Below are 19,618 nucleotides of genomic sequence, written 5' to 3'. Positions count from 1 at the left end.
CTCCATAAAATGGAGGTTGTGGGGAAAAGTCTTCATGTCCTAAGGGGCAGTTAGCTATGTAGATGAAAGGGATAATGGGAGACCTTTTTTTCCCCTGATAGTCTTCACCTCTTTCTTCTGCCTGTCCTCTTGGAAGAGATGGCTAAAGATTGACTGTCTCTACAAAATCCAAGAGAAATGGCCTGTTTAGGTACCAACTTTCATGCCCAGGCAGTTGTGAAATCTAACATTTGGAAAAAAATATGGGATTGTGGATGAGGACACACTACTTTGTGCCATTTCTGTATTAGTCAACTTTTCATTTATGTGAACAAAATATCTGACAAGAATAACTTCGGGTTAAACATTTAGTTTGGATCACCCTTACAGAAGATTGAGTCTATGGGAGGCTATGGGAGGCTGGCTATGAGAGGCTGGCTATGGGAGGCTCTTATGGGAGGCTGACTCCAGGGCAGAATCATCATGAAAGAAGGACCTGGAAAAAAAATCTGCTGAGCTCATGGCAGCCAGAAAACAGAGAAAGAGAGGTAGGATGGAGCTGGGAAGAACATAACAGTGCAGTGCACACTGTGTCATCTGTTTCCTTCAACTATGTCCCCTCTCCCAGTAGTCCATATAACTATTAATGGACTAATCCACTGAAGATGGTGGCTCTCACATACAAAACTGCCTAAAGTCCCATTTCTGAGCCTTGCTGCATTGGGGACCAGGCTATCAACACATGATATTTGGGGACATTTCAAATCTAAACCATAAGAGTTTCAAATCATACTAATTCAATTTTTTAATTCCAACTTATTGATGATTATTGATTATTATTTCAGGCAAGGCACTTCTTTCTGAATTCATTTCACAACGTCTAAAGTAAGGATGTTAGAAAATGTTCCCTTGAAGATGCCTTCCTGCACATCTTATTATGCACTCTACCAGATGCCTGCACACATTGCTTTCTTCCTCTTCTTTCACCCAAGACTACATGCAGGACCATGTTATCTTGGAAAATAAAGACCTTGAACCAGCCTCCCTTGGAGTCTACTTTTGGGTCCTATTTGTGAAGATGATAACCAACACCTCAATGACTACTCTGTGATGTCCAAATATTACAGGGTCCTGAGCTCTGGGCCCAAAATCATTGTAAAAAAATCTTGCCAAACCAAAGTACTTAGAACTGAGGAATGTTAGAATCTCTGATAACAAAAGAATATTGAAGATCATTTCCTCCCAATAAAATGCAAAGCTCTAAACTAGGGCATTGCTTTGTTCAGCACTGTATATCCTGTCACTTAGGAAAGTTTCTCTAACATCGAGGAAGTACTCACTAAATATTTTCTTATTCACATAAGTCAATCTAAGCTTACCCCTTTCTTTTATAGCTTACAAGAGACTCATGTTGGCTTCAGAGATACATGATGACTGGAAGTGGAGGGATGCAAAAGGACGCTCCCTGTGTGGTGGTTAGTCTGAACTGTCACCTTGACTGGATTGAGAGACACCTAGAATGGCCCTGCATTAAAAGCTTTCTGAGTGTGTGTGAGGGTGGTCCCAGATAGGATTGGTCTGTGGACAGCATACTGAGGGGAAACCTGCCTTGGATGTGGGCAGCACTGTCCAGTAGGCGGGGTGGGGGTGGGCAGGTGGAGCAAGAAGGGGAAGAGGAGGGAAGCTGCAGCAGATACGAGCTTGATTGTTGCTGAGTGGCTGTGGCTCTTGCTGCTACATCACCTGTGGACCTCTGACTTCAGCTCTTCACTCTCCTGATGTGGATTCTTACCTGCAGTTCTCCAAGGACTTTTCAGGCCTTCAGTTTTGGACTGGGACTGCACCTTTGGTTCCTCTTGTTCTTATGCTCTGGCTTCATGGACTGATTACTGGCTCTCCTAACTGTGGGACACTTCAGCCTGTAATCATATAGGCCAGTAAATCCCCTTTTAAAATTATACACAAACATACCGTGTTGGTTCTGCTTCTTTAAAAGAATACTGCCCACTATTCCATGGAAAGTGTAAGGAAAAATAAAAGAGCAGGAAAAGTTGTATTTGTATTAAATAAAATAGATGTTAAGCCAAAATAGTCACAAGTGACAAAGGGTGAAATAGAGATTAACTCAAGGCCACTCAGGAGACTTCAGAGGACAGAGCATTGACAGGAACCATAGTGTTCCTTCCCTGTCCTGTCAGTGATAGGCACCTCAGGTTAGTGCAGTGTCAAGTTTCTAAAGGAACTACATAAACAGCTGCCTTCAGTCTTGGAACTGGTGGGTATACAGACAATTGGACAGAACCTTGGCCTTAGGGTGAAAGTCACAATTTGCTGGTTCTTGAGGACAGTGTATTCCATTCCCTTCTGTTTTCCAACATATATCTTCTACCATGCAGGACACCCAGAGGGCTTAGGTCACAGTCACTCTGCTGGCCAAATTGAGTTTCCAAGGCAGCTACCCGCAAACCAGTGCCGTGGAATATCTGAGGAATCCTGTGATAAGATTATGCAGGAATATCTGACCCCTAGAGCAATCCAAACTCAGATAATAGCTCATTTCTCAAGATGGCTTCTGGCTATAGTACCCTGGGAGTTCACTGAAAGACTATGTATGATCTTTCTCCAAAGAAGTCTACTGTGCAGGTATCAGGCAACTTATCTAAGTGGGCCGCAAGCTTGTGAGGATTGTGAAACTATCCAGAAGATAGGATTGCCAAATTTCATACTGATAGAGTTTCCTGGAACTCTCACTTTCATCCTTAATACTGGCTATTTTATTTTTCTTGCTATGATGTTGTCCTAGGTCTCTGAACCCTATTCATTTCCAGGCTCTTGCCTACTGATTTGCAGTGCTCTCCCAAGGTCATGTTCCTCAAAATGGAGCTATAACCCTTTTCTTTGTGGAGAAAGAAGTGCTAGATATTTTTGCTAAGCCATCTTGAAATTTTTTTTGCAATATTTTTTTTAGTTGTCAGTGGACCTTTATTTTATTTATTTTTCTGAAGTGCTGAGAATCAAACCCAGTGCCTCACACATGCTAGGCAAGCACTCTACCACTGAGCTACCACCCCAGCCCTGCCATCTTGAATTTTCTGTTATTCATTTTTTAAAATTCCATTATAGGGATCTACTAAGCTTTGTTTAAATGGATATGTATTTGTTCTGTTTCCAGCATAGCTTTTAGCCCTTGATTGTCTCTCAGACTCTGTGATCATTTGAAACTTTTTGGGGTGCTTCTCAAGGCATAAAGAATGAAAGGGCAGAAAATAATGGGAAAGTCTCAGGCTTGGCTCCTGAAGACCACAGCTGGAATTGGCCTGATCTTCATTGTGTGATCTCAGAAAAATCCTTTAGACTATTTAATCTTCAGTTTTTTTCTATATTAAAGCAGAATATCACAGTAAAGGTTTTTAAGAAACATGTGTTAGCAATATTTCCCTGAACACCCAGAAGAATGCACATCCTCTTTCTGGTTGGTGGCCTGTCTAGGTGAGTCCTCTGAGTTCTGGAGAAGTGGTTGCCTTTGTGAGGCAGAGGACTGCTCACAGGTTATCTATGCCTCATTATTTTCCACACACCTCTTTTGTTTCATCCTTGATTGACTTCTCTTCTTCTTTCTGGAGATATGTTTTTTTTTTTCCATTTGGATTTACTACTTCTCCAGTTTCCATCCATTTACATGTTGTTGACACAGTACAGTAGTGAACCAAACTCATATGAATTGATCTTCATAAAACATCTGATTTGATGAGGAAGAAAAATTATCACACCCTAAATATGGATTAACATACCATTAAGTTCCCTGAGTGAGAATGATATCTGTGGTATTTTTCTTCCTGCATCCTTTTCTGACTAGTCGGGCTAGTTTTTCTAGGAAAACATGTGATGGATGCATACAGTCTTTGATTCTTATGTTATTTTCATCACTATAATAAATACCCAAAGGCAGCTGTTCATGTTTATAAAGAAAATAGGTTTATCTATCTCACCACATTTTTGGAGGCTCAGACTCATGAATCTGGTGATGGCCTTGTTACTTGCAGTCCTAATGAGAAACAAGTTATATCATATCACAACAGACAGGGGGCATGTGTTTTGATGTGTGTCTCTCCTGGTCTCTCTTTCTCTTGTTAGAAAGCCACCAGGATTCAATCATGAGGGATATACCATAATGACTTTTTCAAAACCTTATCACCCTCCAAAATCTCCATCCCTAGACATCATAATTGCACTTGATTTTCTCTCTACTAGTATTTCAGAATGGGAAGGAAATTTCAGCACAGGAAGCTTTGGTGGACACTCAAACCCTTTCCAAAAAATAACAATATCTCCCTGAACACCTAGAAGAGTGCGCATCCTCCTTCTGGTTGGTGGCCTGTCCAGGTGAGTCCTCTGAATTCTGGACAAGTGGTTGCCTTTGTGAGACTGAGGAGTGCTCACAGGTTATCTATGCCTCATTATTTTCCACACACCTCTTTTGTTTCATCCTTGATTGACTTCTCTTCTTCTCTCTCTGGAGGTATTTTTTTTTCCACTTGGATTTACTACTTCTCAGTTTCCATCCATTTACATGTCATTGACACAGTCATGGTGGGTACAAAGGTTTGTTCTAAAAGGTGGATCCTGAGATAATCCTGTTGGGGTCGGATCCACACTGGGTGAGATCAGGAACAAATCATTCATCCCTTTTCTGCTCTAATTCTATCCTCTGTAAACTGAGAAAAAATGCCAGTTCTTACCTTATGGGCTCTTGATAGGATTCAAAGAGAAAATACCCAGGAAGTTCTTAACCATCCATGTTTCCCTCTGAGATGTGAGTGAACTAGTCCTCTCTGAACTAGTCCCAGTTTTTTGAACTAGTCCCAGTTGGAATCTGCATTATCGGGCTGGGGATGTGGCTCAAGCGGTAGTGCGCTCACCTGGCATGCGTGCGGCCTGGGTTCGATCCTCAGCACCACATACAAACAAAGATGTTGTGTCCGCAGAAAACTAAGAAATAAATATTAAAATTCTCTCTCTCTCTCTCTCAAAAAAAAAAAAAAGAAATCTGCATTAGCATCTCTTTACATTCCAAGGCCCACCATTTTTCTATATCCCTCATAGGATTCTCTCACAAACAAACACCTTCATGAACAATAGAGAAAACTCTACTAAATGTCTTCTGGAAGAGAGAAAGGTCCAGAACAATATTATACACACCACAACCCATTATTTAATAGTTCTTCATAGATATTCCCATACTAGCCTCAAAATGCAACTATAATCATTTTCTTTCATTCTTCTTTGTGGAGAAGAAAGTGAGTGCTGGGCATTTCTGCTAAGCCATCTTGAATTTTCTGTTGATGTTTTCTAAAAATTGAACAGTCATATTCCATTATAGAAATGTAATAAGTTTTATTTTTATTTTCACAAATGGTTAGGTATTTGTTTTGCTTCCAGCCTTTCTGGAATTCCTTTAAACCACAAGTAGAGCTGCTAAAAAAACAAAAACAAAACCAAAAAAAACCCCTAAAACATTGTATACTAATTTTTTAAGTGAGCATTAGGAGTTGAAAAACCCAAATCCCTCTTGCCCTCCAGTCTCCTAGCAGCATCTATCATGGCTCCAAAAACGCATGTTCCAACTGAAGTGCCCAGAGTGGGGATAACAGGTTGTACTTTCCCTCCCACATCCTCTCCTAGACAACCAGATCTGTGGGAGCTTTTTTAATCTGAAGAACTGGTGACAGATGCATCATTTTAGATGCCTGTTTGCACCCCTCTAGAAAAGAATGTGTCTTCTTTTCACTTGGGGCTGTTGTTGACCCAGTGAGTGCTCTGAACTCCAGGGCCCTGGCTGCTCTTATGAAGCAGGGAAGAGTTTCTGGATTCTGATCTTCTGATTGGTTTCCATGCACTTCTTTTTTTTTTGTCTTCATTTCATTGACTTTCCTTCCTCTCATTTCTGAAGTTTATTTATGCCAGATTATTTAATTCACAAATTTGACTGCTAATTTGAATTTAAATAGAGAGTTACTGCTCCATTTTACCCACATGTATGTGTAATCAACAGTTCTGTGGTTCTAAGTCTCAGTGAAAGGGTGAACTCTGAGGTAGCACTGCCGAGTTTAGTCGATCACGTTGGGACAGGAGAAATTATTCATGTACTCTGTGTTCAACTCCAACCTCTATAAAATGAAAATAATCTAATACTTACTTCATCATCTCTTGAGAGGATTGAAAGAGAAAACACCCAGTAAATTGATGTTATTTACCCAGGTGCAAGCTGTTTTTCTTTCTGCTGCTAAAATTTGCAATCTCTCTACTTGACTTTGTGCTTTTTCTACTTTACCGTTATAAACTCCTCTTGCACGAAAGCTTTCATTTACAAACAAAACCCTACTAATAAAGATCTCCTGGGAAGGAGAATGGAGTAGATTTATAATGTACACACCACTTAGTAGTCCTCCACAGATAGTCTCATATTTAAATACCTTCTTCAATGACACATCTCACCCTCATTCCCTCATCCTTTATATTGCTGGACAATTCAGTTTGGACACAAATCCTACTCCCCTGTGCACCATAATGCTCCTAAGTACCTAGCAAAACCGTTTGCAGTCCTCATTTGAAAGGCAAAACTGTGGTCAGCTTCATTTACTTGGGCACTTATGAATAATTATTCTAAACACATATATATTTCCAAAATTATAGAATGAACATTTTATCTCATTTTTTCCTGGGTGTCCTAATAGCTGTTATTCCATTTTCATTTTTCCATTTAACCTAAACCACCCACTACCATTATACTTCTCATCCTTGCATTCATTCACACTTAAATATTGAGAACAGTGTGTCCAGACACAGGCTGACACTGAGGAGGTGAACAGTGCTCCTGTCCTCAATGTCTGGCACACTTAGCCATTTCTAGCCCATCAGGCTCAGAAATCCTCACACCTGTCTGGCAAGTGGCCACATTGCCCACATGTCCCCATAGCAATGTCTTCTTTCTGCTACATGAATAGACCACTCTTAGTCATGAGCATGGCCCAGGATCATTGTTGTCATTTTAAAGTTCTTCACCTGAGAGACTGTTTCTGGCCCAAGGCAGATGAATGCCTGGATCCACAGAACTTTCCTGCTGTCTGAGATCTTATGCCAGACTTTTCCTTCCTCATGAAATTCTGGAGACATAGTATGACCTCTGACAGGAATTAGTGGGGTCAGTGTGTATAACTGGGAGAGGAATAGTCCCTCATCAGTAGAGGATCTGTGCATTAGTAGGGAGATCCCATCATTTAGAGTCGATAAGAACTGGGTTGGAATCCCACTTCCAGGATCTTCGACTTTGATAGCTTACTTAATTTCTGCAGGTCTCTCTTTCTTTCCCTATAAGGAGATGATAACTCCCAATATAAGATGGTTGTGAGAATCAGAGCTCACACTGCAGGTGCTCACTTCTGTTTTTATTCCCTGGGGCATCCATAGAGGCTTTCTGGGTATTAATCAGTCATCACAGACAGAAAAAAAAACCCATTTCAAGTAATCAGCCCCTTCCCCAAACTTTCACTATGATCCTGGGCTCATTGACCCTCATTGCTGCCTGAATTTTAGTAGGAATCAGTGGTTGTACTCTGGCTCCTGGGCTTCTGCAGGTGCAGGAATGCCTTCTCTCTACCTCTCCAAACTTGTTGGGTCAACTCCCTCTTCCTCTGTGGCCACATATAGTTTCAGTAGTAAAAATCCTCTCCATCTCCACATTTGATTTCATCACCTACTTTTGCACAGTTATTGTTTGTTTCTGGATCACAGGACTCAGTATGCAAGTACCATTAGCACTGAGTGCTGTCTGTCAGTCCTGTGGCCCATCTAGTACTGTTGTTGACCCAGATACACATCAGCTGTCATGTGTGCCCTGGTCTGGGTCCTTTCTCTGCTGCTGAGCATCCTGGAACACAACTATGGGGCTTTCAGTTTAGATATTATCCATGCCAGAGATTAAATTTCTTTCGTGTTTGTGTGGCTGATATTTTATTTGTGGTTATCTCTGGGTGTAGGCTGGGACTGCTGGTCAGGATCCTTTGTGGTTCCCCAAAGATACAGCTGACCAGGCTGTATGTGACCATCAGGCTATCAATGCTGGTCTTACTCCTCTGAGTCCTGCCTGCAGGCATCCTGGATTCAGATGAATCATAATTCTGAGAGAATTGCTTTATTTCTATATGGTATTAACACTGGTGACAACCTCATCTACTTCTTTGTTGGCTTCTGTAGGTGGCAATAGCGTCAGTAGCAGTGGCAGTACCTGAAGTAGGTTCTGGAAAAGACCTTCCAGGACATAGCTTATGTGGAGAAAGGTTTCCTCAGCGAACTACAGAAAGTCCAGCATCTCCTTAATGTAATGACTTTGTAGCTACCAGGTACATTCAGAGAAGTTGTACCTCTAGAAGATTACATAGATGACTATGTAGATACAGATAGATATAGTAATCTATATCTATAGATGTGCCCATTCATCTATTGTTTGTAGCTGCTTTCACATGACAACAGCTGAGATGAATAGTAACAGAGATCACAGGACTGCGAAGAATAACATATTTAGTAATATGATCTTCACAAATATATTTAGAGATACAGATAAATAGAGACAGAAACATAGATAGTTCACATTAACAAACACATTTGAAAGTTCTTTTTATATTGTCTCAGTAAAGATGTTATCTCATGCTAGAGACTGACATCTACTGGGCAGGCTTGAACCAAGACAACATGAGCTAAACTCCTGGGAACAAACTAGAACTCTATTAGTCTCTTTTCATATCTACAAGTTTTATGATATGAATGTTCTGCAAGAGAGGTTGGTTCCCATTACCATGGAGCTAAACCACATTGGGACCAATCTTCAGAGCAGCTGAAGAGGTTACCAAGTGTGGGAGGATCAGCTGCAGGGCCAGCTGCTGGCTCATGCCAATGAGATGCCAACAGGGAAGCAACAACATGCTGAGCATCCTGGTACCCCTGCACCAACCTTCCATAACCAACCAAATATTGATGCCACCCTAACCAGAAGTTTAAAGAGAAGGAGATTTGGGAAATGTGCAGCCCAGATGAGCTGAAACTTTCAAACCAATGCAATCTATCCCTTCTCAACTTGCTCAACTCTTTAAACCACAGCTAATTCCAAATAAAGAGAAGACTGAAGTCAAGCCTCTTCCTATCATGATATGACTCTCCAACCTAGAACTCAAATCATGCCATTTCCCCAAAAATGTGGACGTCTTTTCACGTGCTTAATGGCCATTCATGTCTTTGTATGAATTTTCTGCTTAAGACTGCTTCCCATTTTTATATGCTTTTTCTTTCTTTCTTTTTTTTAAACCGTCCTTTTGAAGTTCTTTGTGTATTCTAAATAAAAACCTTTGTGGATATAGGTAATGCAACTATTTTTCCCAGTCTGGGACTTTTCTATTTGTTTAAAAATATTTCTAATGAGTAGACATTTTTATTTTTCATGAAGCCTATTTTAGCATTTTTTTTCTTTTATGGCTAATGCTTTATGTATCTGAGAATTATGCCTGGAAAGCAAAATTATTCTCTATTTTATTTCAAGCAGCACTTTAACTTTTGCTGTTATAATTAGGTGTGTGGTCCATTTCAATTTAATTTTTCTGCAAGGTTTGAGATAGAGGTTCACTATTTCTATAGCTATCCAGTTTCCAGTATTACTTTTTAAATAAATATTTTTTTTTGTTGTTCGCTGAATATTCACTCTCCATTAAAAACTAACCTTATAAGTGTGCGACTATTTCCAGATTTTTTAGTCTGGGCCAAATCCTGCACTCATCTGTTTGTGTAAATAAGGGTACATTGGAACAGAGACATGTCTATTTATGTGTTGTCTAGCTGCTGTCACATGAGAACAGCCGAGTTGAACAGTTGTGACATTTAAAAACAAAAATGAGCTGATCCCTGGTCAACTCTTATACCAATGTCTACTCTTCTGATGATTGTAGTATTGAGGAAATCTTTAAATTGGGTAATATGTTAGGTAACTTTGCTTTTGTTCAAGTTTATTTAAGCTTTGTAGGCCTTTTCCTTTTTCTGTAAATTTTAGAATAAACTATAAAGAGCCACAAAATTTCTCATGGAATTTTGATTGTGCATGTGTTGAATCTATTAATTTAGGAGTAACCAACATCTAACGATAGTCTTTGAATTTATAAACATGGTATATTTGTTTTTTATGGTTTTTCTTTTTTTTTTGCACCTTTTTGTTGCTGTTTGTTTTAGTCAGCTTTTTCATCCCCGTGATCAAAGATGTGAGAATAACAATGGAAAGAAGGAAATGTTTACTTGGAACTCAAGTTTCAGAGGTCTCAGTCCAGAGATGGCCAACTCCATTGCTCTGGGCCTGAGATGAAGCAGAACATCATGGTGGAAGGACGTGGTGGAGGAAAGCAGCTCAGGACATGGCAACCAGAGCAGAGCAGAGCTCCTCACAGGGACAAAGTATGAATCCTAACGGTACGCCTCCACTGACCTAGGTCCTCCAGCCACACCTGCCTACAGTTACCACCCAATTAATCCATACCAGAGGATTAATCCACTGATAAGGTTAGGACCCTCATAATCTATCAATTTCACCTCTGAACATTCTTACATTATCTCACACAGGAGCTTTTGGGGGACATATCATATCAAAACCATAACAGTGTTTGTTACTGTACAACTCTTTCCCTATACAAACTATTAATTTGGTCAAATTAATATTTAATTTTACATGATATTTTCACTTCATTTTTCATTTGTTCATTAGTAAACTATAGAAATACCATTGATATATATCAGGTCCTTCCTTTATTTATTAGTAAAATTTTAATTACAATATATTCTTTAATAGACATATAGCTACTCAAATCTTCTAACTCTATTTGTATCTGTTTTGATATGGTATATCTTTTAAAGAATATATCCCTTTCATCTGAAATGTGGAGTATATTAGCATAAATTTGTTCATGACCACCCTTCTTAGATTGTATAATTATGTCAAAATGAACCCCAATATTATGTACAACTGTAATTCACAAATAGAAACAGTGTAGCAAAATATGACAACTTTCAGAGACACAAAGGAAGAAAAATCAATAAATTCTTGAAATAGAAATAGGTAGATGGATGTCAGTGGGAAACGGAAAATGTCCAGAACTCTTTTCTCTACAGAAATGCAGCCTCCAAGTGCAATCAGTAGAGGGCTGTCCTAGGCCTGTCAGAGCCTCAAGGTAGAAAAACACAGAAGAGTCTGAGAGCTGGAGTTGGCAGAAACAACGAAGAGCTCTCTGTACCAGTGAGGCAAACCTTGACCACACCCTCCACAAATGGAAGTCTTAGCTAATGCCCTAGTTCTGATGAGGACAAAAAGATGGAAATTGCCCTTTTACATTGCAAGGGCACTTGCTACATCATTTAGTATCACTTGATTGTGTTTATAGACAAAAACTAAGTAATGTTATCTGGTCTTCTGCCCAGCTCCACCCACCCACACACACTGGATAGTAGTTTTCATGAAGATAGTGACTACTGTTCTTCGCAGTATTCCCAGCTTGGATCAGACTGCCTGATAAATACCAGATTCTCATTAAACGTTTCCTGAATGAACGAACAAATGACTCACTAAATAATGAACGAACATCACAAAATCAGCATATTAGAAGTAGAAGATCTTTGGATATAGTACAACATTATCATTTTATAAGGAGGAAAAATATCAGCTGGAGTGCAAAAGTGGTATGTTTAAGGTCATAAGTTAGAAAAAAGCATGGAATTAGAACCTAGCTCATCATTATGAGAAAACACATCTTTCCCACTGCTAGGGCTTCCTGTCATTCAAAGAAATATCCATCAGGGTTTGTCCTTCCTCTCATTCTCTTCTCCCTTGGGATGTAGGGCAGTTTTTCTGATCAGTGTGTTTGGGATAAAAAACAGTACTGCTAATGAGCGTAAGTCGTGATTTACTCTTGCTGATCCAGAAGCATCAGGTGGAAGGACAGAAGAGACTCATCTGACTGTGACTGGGCTTGCAAATTGACACAACACTAGGGTTCCACATTAGAAATCTCCAATTACACTTCTTGGCCATGTTCTCTAGCTCAATGAGCAAGTAAGGTGACCCTGCTCACCAGCTGACTGATAACCTGTCACTTCATAACTGGTTCAGAACCCAGGTAGAGAAAAGGGAGCTATCTACTGAGCTCTCTAAAACACCAGCACCATGACTGATTCAAGCTCTTACCTTTGGTAGTGCTTCCCTAGTTTTACTTGCAAAGAGTAACACCGCCCCCCCCATAAGAATGCCAAAGACTGTTCATAGAACAAAGTCTGAGAGAGAATCAAACCATCTTTACTTATATTGCATGTTATGTTTCCATGTATTCGCCCTTGGATGAGAAGAAGAAAGTTTCAGAGAAAAACGCACAGGAACTTCAGAACAGAGGTTAATTTGAGGTGAAGAAAAAGGAGAAAATGAGGTTTTTGTGAAGACTAGCAGAGGCTCTTCTTTAAAATGCTATGTGGGCATAAAGAGTCTCAGGAATAAGGTAGAAGAAAATGTACCAAAATTGTGCAGAGATTGAAAGAGGAAAGGTGAGAGGGATAAAGATAGAAGCATCCAGAGAGATGTAGCTACAGTGGGGAAAAACCAAACAAGCCCAAACTGGAGTAGGTACAGAGAGAGAAAGACACATGGCTGGTGTGGAAGGGGAAGGAGAGGAAGCTGACTGATTTCTCGTTTTTTGGTTTGTCCTTATTCCAATGAACTCATCCAAATGAGTCACTTTGAACAGTTTTATCTACTCCTACAGACCTGCTTCAGTGTCAGAAATGCCACAGCATCTTTTCCCACTCTACATTCTGTTTCTGGAAGAAGTGGGTTTATCTATGCTGGCCCTACCCAAATAATAATCACCCAGAGAAAGAAACAAAGACAAGTGAGGACAGAGTGGAAGCTCAGGCCCAGACTCTCTTTGTAACCTGGAAGAAATAATCCACATGGTCAGGTTGTTTATCCATAAAGAGGTGCATAAATCTAAAGATCACCTTGTGTACTTTCCAATTCAGTGAGCCTGAGAGGCTCAGAAGCTCATTTATTGAGAGAGAAATGAAAATAAATTGAGTCAAGGACAAGAGCTCCAAATAAAGGAAAACCAAAGCATGACTAAGAAATTAACAACAACAACAAAATAACCATGAAAGAGAAGAATTTGAGCAGGAGACAGTGTAAGAACTGCATTGAAATAAATGAGCAAATACTACATAGGGTTCCATACAAAAAGGGCTGAAGGGTCAGTGACTTGACCTTATCCTCCAGAGCTCCCAAGCTCCTGGAAAGAATGTCATATACCTGGATAACCCAAGTGCTATGAGATTAGGACGAGAATGAAAGATGTGTGGGTGATCTAGAATCTCAGGGGTAGGAACAATTAACTGCTCAAGGAATTGTACCAGAAAACTTGATGCATACATGACCCTGACCCCTGGGTAGTAATGAAGAATCAGGCTTCCTAAGCCATACAGACCATCCTCAACTTTCCTCCTAACTGCAAACTTTGGTCTATTTTGACTTTTCTTAAAATGATCACAAACAGGCAAATTTCTTTCATGCATGCATATGTTTAATAATGTACATGACTCAAGAAAAATAGTGCATAACTCATCTAGGTTATTCCCCTTAAATCTTGAAATGAGAAGTCAAGTCTATATTATACGGTACAGGTGGGTTGCAATTTTCTCCCCTTTCATTGAAGTACCCACCACAACTGAACTATCTTTTTCCGAAGGCTCTCTCACAGGTCAGTTCACCACATTCAGTGGAACACATTGTGCACTGCCAAAATCTAGGGGCTGCCACTCACACAGAGCACAATATGGGGAAAATCCCCGAAAATGTGGTGTGGGCAAATATTTCTCAAGGAGTGTTTTTTTCTGCTGGCAGAGGCCAGACTTTAAAAGGACCACTATTGCCCCTTTATTCTACTCAACATCTGTCTTCAGAGTGTATTTCCAGGAACCTTTGGCAGCATGTGTCTTGTTCCAAAATGTCATAAGAGATTCATGTTTTCATCATCCTACCTTCTACTTAGAAGTGTTTCTAGGAGCTGAAACTCATTTACTAATGCTACAAGGATAAATAATCTAGGTATGAAGAAGAGAAGAGGGTGAACCTCTGGGGACGTGGATGTTAGCAAAAACTCAAATCAGATAATTTGGTGATTATAGGGACAAATGAGAATAGTTAGATTTTCCTTATGAGAAAGAAAAAGACAAAAAACATACTGAATGGTTTGGCAAGAAACTCCTAGGATAGGGCCAAACTGGAGCCTTATAAAGCAAAGTCAGCGTGCCCTGGAGCAAGATGGCTGGCAGATGCTGGAGGAAAAGAGCATCTAACAGGTGATGCTACCTGTGCCACCTTGAGCATGTTTCTTGATGTATACATTGCTTCTGTTTTCTTCCCTGGTAGGTGAATTCCTGCTCCTGTGTATCCCCCCTCAGGTGTTCAGAACATAACAAACCAAATGTTAAATTCACCTGTATTCAACTTCACACCCAAACCCTGAAATACAGTATGCAAAATTGGTGAATGTGATAAACTTTAATAATGATATGGGAGTTATAGAGAAAGCAGGGGCAATAACCATCGAAAAAATAAATAAATTAAACCTCAAACCAGTTGTAGTACAAATTGTGTCCTGAGAGATCCGTTTGTGCTAAAAATGTCCCCATCACGTTGGATCTACAACATCTTGTCTTTATTCATGACTTTCCTATTCTTCATCTCTGTTATTCAGTCTACAAAATTTGAATCAACCATGCATTGTAAATAGAAGATACCAGGATATCAACTGATATCATCAGTTGAATGGTAATGTATCAAGTAGATAAATTGGTCAATCACCTACTTATTATCACCCTAGAAGAAGAAGTCGACAAGACTGCCCTCCTCTACCAGCCTAGAGGATGCTACAAAGTAGGGCAAGAGAGACTGCCTAGGATAAAACTACATCTCAGACAGAGATTTCAGTGATGGGGGAGAGAAGATGATAAGGAAAGTTAGAATTGGAGTAAAATAGCTCTTCTCTTAGTACCTCATTATTCATAAAACCATTTCCTAATAACAGTATTTTTTCATTATATAATAAATATATAATACTTTTCATTATATAACACAATGAGTAAGTTTAAAACAAGAGTATTTTCAAATCACAGTTATGGAAAGAACAGAATGCAATCCAGACTCATGGTAATTACTTGCAGAGGCACAGAGAATATTTAGAAAGCATTAGGCAACATGGAGCTTTCAGCTTTTGTGCCAGTTCCAGATGACTGGGAGAGTCAGGACCAGAATCTTGCCTTCAGAAGAATTTTCAAGCCACTACTTTTCAGTGGGAAAACCAGGTCTATAACCTATTAACCATGTCTACCATGGGTGGAGTCCTGAGGATAATGCCAGAAAGTGGGAAATGGGAGTAGTACTAATGAGAATAGAGGTAAGTAGGAGCAAGAATGTTGAATGTCAGAGGAAATATAATACTTAATTGCCGCAGTCCGGCTGGGCAGAATAACCGGGAGGTGACAAGCAACTTGAAGGTTGAAGCGGGAACTGCTTTATTGCAGGGAAACTCAGCAGGAACTGAGCCGGAACTCAAGGTAGCGGGCACCCAAGGTAGCAGGAGCCGCCTTATTGCAAAACAGCAGAGGTATATATACCTAACTGGTTACACACAGCTTGACTCAATTAGCATCATCCAGTTATGGCAATCAGCCAATAAGGAATCTCCATCAACTTAATGGCTCAGTGGCGTTGCTTCACAAACCACTCCTCCTGGCAAACTGCCAGGCACCATCTTGACTTGATTTGCGGTCCCCAACACTTACTAGACTTTATTTTTACATTTATCAAAAATTCCAAATGCCTTCCTAATAGAATAATAAATAAGGTGATGTCAAACTCTGGAACCAGTCCACCCAGGTGAGTGAGCGAGACTGTGGGTTTCTAATAATTAGCATGAAAAATCAGGATGATTTTCATAACCACTGTACCATTCTTCTGCTTTCGTAGACGAATTCTTGCTGGACAATCCAAGGTACACATAGCAGTGAATGTGTGGAAAGAAGGAAGGTACTGGTGACGAGGGCTGCAGTCACACTCAGGATGCCTCCTTCTATTCCTTGCAGGTCTCTGGAGCTTCTCACAAGCAGAGGGTCTAACAGATCAGCATACTTTCCTCACTGTACATTTCCACCAACACAACCACAATGACAGAGCTATGACTGGTTTTCATTTTTTTCATCATGTTGCACAAGAAGAAAAACCTCAAATTTTTCTAAAATTCAGGATCATGTGAATCCTCACAATAGTATGCAGATTCATCCTGCTGAAAAATACCTGTCACTATGTATAAATTGACTTCCATGATATGCCACCCATGTGGCACACATGAGGTCTCTGCTCTCCCATCCTGGGAACTGCATAGTCCTTCAGACCCTGCCTAGGAAACTTCCACAATTTTATAAATATTAGACTAATATTATCCTGAGGTAGTAAAGATGCCTGAATTGGAGGCTATATATATGTCATATTTCCAAATTTCTCATATTCTAGAGAGGTAATAAAAACGTGCTTCTACCTTGCTTACTGTGACACTGAATTAGGGGCAGCTGCACCCCATAATTAAGTACTTGCTATTTCTATAGATAATATGAGGAATATTACCCTAGAAAGAGACTCCTATCTTTTCAGTTCAAGTCTTACTAATAAATAAGGTTTGAAACTTCTGAGCTTAGAGCCATGGGATTTTGGAATTGCCACAAGGAAGCAGTGTTCCTTCTCAGAATGTTTTACCTGCCCAAGGGGGCCATCATAATCAAGGTCATCATTTGTCCCACCACTTAATTATTGCTACCATGCTCATCACTAATTAATGTTAACAACTAGAATTTGACTTTAACACAAATCTTAAGACTGATAAAATAATATCATCCAACACTTTAATACAGAAAAGAAAGGCTCTGAGAGAAAAAGAAATTGAATCGCAAGTAACTGAGCCAGTATTCGGCAAAGCAATTCTCAGTCTGACATCCCTCCAAACTCAATGTTCATAGCCTAAGTAGTATTCATGGTGATGCCCACTTCTCCTGTTTCCAAGTCAGCACCTACTACCATCTTCAATCCCTGCATTTCCTCCAGGGCCCTCTGAAGAACCAACTGAATATACTTCCACGACCAATGCTGCTGCCTAAAAGAGTTAAGAAAAAGTGAACACATGATGTCTCACATACCCCACCCCAAGTTGGAACCCTACAGATGTGAACTGATTAGAAGAACTGGCTTTGAAAGAAAGAGAAAATCCTTCACAAAGGGATTTCCTCTGTCCTTTTCACCAGAGATGAGCACACTGCTTAATGAGAAGTATTTGGATATTGACAGAGATCAGAGGTTAGTTTTTGCATTCCTGGTGTCTTCTGGAGATGCCAGGAGGAGTGGTATCTGAGGAGGGTTTGTCACATGCCACACAGTCTCTTTGGTTTTCTTCCCAAAATTAAATTCACTGGAGGTGAAAAATCTGAAAGATGTCAATCAACCTTGGCCTCTGTCCATCCCCACCATCCATCTCCCTTCCTGTGGACAGTCACTGATTTGGATCCTTCAGAGTCATATAATGTGGGCACATACCAACAGGCTCTGCATCCAAAAGGGAGTACACCCTCTCTTGCTAAGCATTCAAGACTATCCATGGCCAGGCCCACCCTGTCTTTTATTTTGTTTTGTTGGATTGTCTTTCTTTTCTTATAGAAGTAACATTAACATAGATTTTCTTCACAAAACTACATGACCTACAAAGGAAAAGAACCTCTCATTCCACTCCCCAGAAGGAATCACCTTTTATAGTTTCGATTATTAATTTTATTTACATTTTTATAACTGTAAATAGAAGATTTAAGTTCACAAGTTCTCAGCATTAGACACCACTTATTGACTTCTTATAAAAGAAAAGGGTTTCAGCACCAACTTCAACTCAGGTATCTGGTTGATGATTCATTTTCAGTTTTTCAAGTTCCAGGAAGTATTTTGAATCTTATTTCCTAGTTCTTCCTTTCAGCAGCCTCATGTTGCATCCAAATTGAGCTGCCTACATAAAAAATGTGACATCAGGATGTAGCTCAGTGGTAGTGTTTTCGTAGCATGTGTGAGGCCCTGGGTTCAATTCTCAGAACCACACAAGGAAAAAGAATATCAAACAATTTCATGTTGCTTCTCAATGAACTAGACACACAAGCACAAACTAAACCCAAAATTAGAATAAAGAAGACAATAATGAAAGAACAGAAATAAATAGAATAGACTCTAGAAAAACATGAAAAAGGTTAATAATACAAGAGTTGTTTATTTGAAACTATAAAGAAAAGTGACCAAACTTTGTTACTTATCTAAGAAAAAACAAAGAAGACACAAACCAAAGAGCCATTATAATAAACAAATAGAAATTTAAAAAGAGACTATTATGAAAAATTTTATAACCAAAATTAGATAATCTAGATAATTAAATAACCTAGGGATAGCACAAAATTATATAACCAATTTTAGATGAGGTAACCATAATTAGATAACCTAGAAGAAATAGATACAAGTTCCATTCATTTAACTATCTATAGTCTATGGCAGCTTAGTTTGTATGTATATATGTTTGTGTGCATTACAAGAGCAGAGTTAGTTGATTCCCAAGTATTTTATTTTATTTTTTTGAGGATATTGTGAATGGAGTGTTTTTCCTCATTTCCATTTCAGAAGTTTTGTCGCTGATATACAAGAATGCCTTTGATTTATGCGTGTTGATTTTATATCCTGCCAATTTGCTGAATTCATTTATTAGTTCTAGTAATTTCTTTGTAGACCCTTTTGGGTCTTCTAGGTATAGAATCATATCATCCACAAATAGTGATAATTTAAGTTCTTCTTTTCCTATTTTTATGCCTTTAATTTCTTTAGTCTGTCTAATTGCGCTGGCCAGTATTTCGAGAACTATATTGAATAGAAGTGGTGAGAGAGGGCTTCCCTGTCTTGTTCCAGATTTTAGAAGGAATGCCTTCAATTTTTCTCCATTCAGAATGATGCAAGCCTGAGGCTTAGCATAGATAGCTTTTACTTACAAAGGTAAGTTCCTGTTATCCCTAGTTTTTCTAGTGTTTTGAACATAAAAGGATGCTGTACTTTGTCGAATGCTTTTTCTGCATCTATCGAGATGATCATGTGGTTCTTATCTTTAAGTCTATTGATGTGGTGAATAACATTTATTGATTTCCTTATATTGAACCATCCTTGCATCCCAGGAATGAATCCTACTTGATCATGGTGCACAATTTTTTTGATGTGTTTTTGTATCTGATTCGCCAGAATTTTATTGAGGATTTTTGCATCTAAGTTCATTAGAGATATTGGTCTGTAGTTTTCTTTCTTTGAAGTGTCTTTGTCTGGTTTTGGAATCAGGATGATGTTGGCCTCTTAGAATGAATTTGGAAGAGCTCCCTCTTTTTCTATTTCCTGAAATAACTTGAAAAGTATTGGTATTAATTCTTCTTTAAAGGTTTTGTAAAACTCCGCTGTATA

The sequence above is a fragment of the Marmota marmota genome, unplaced genomic scaffold, assembly GCF_001458135.2.
Source record: "Marmota marmota marmota unplaced genomic scaffold, marMar, whole genome shotgun sequence".
In the NCBI taxonomy this organism is placed as follows: Eukaryota; Metazoa; Chordata; class Mammalia; order Rodentia; family Sciuridae; genus Marmota; species Marmota marmota.
The sequence above is the reverse complement of the archived record's forward strand: the minus strand, read 5'-3'. Positions refer to the sequence as shown.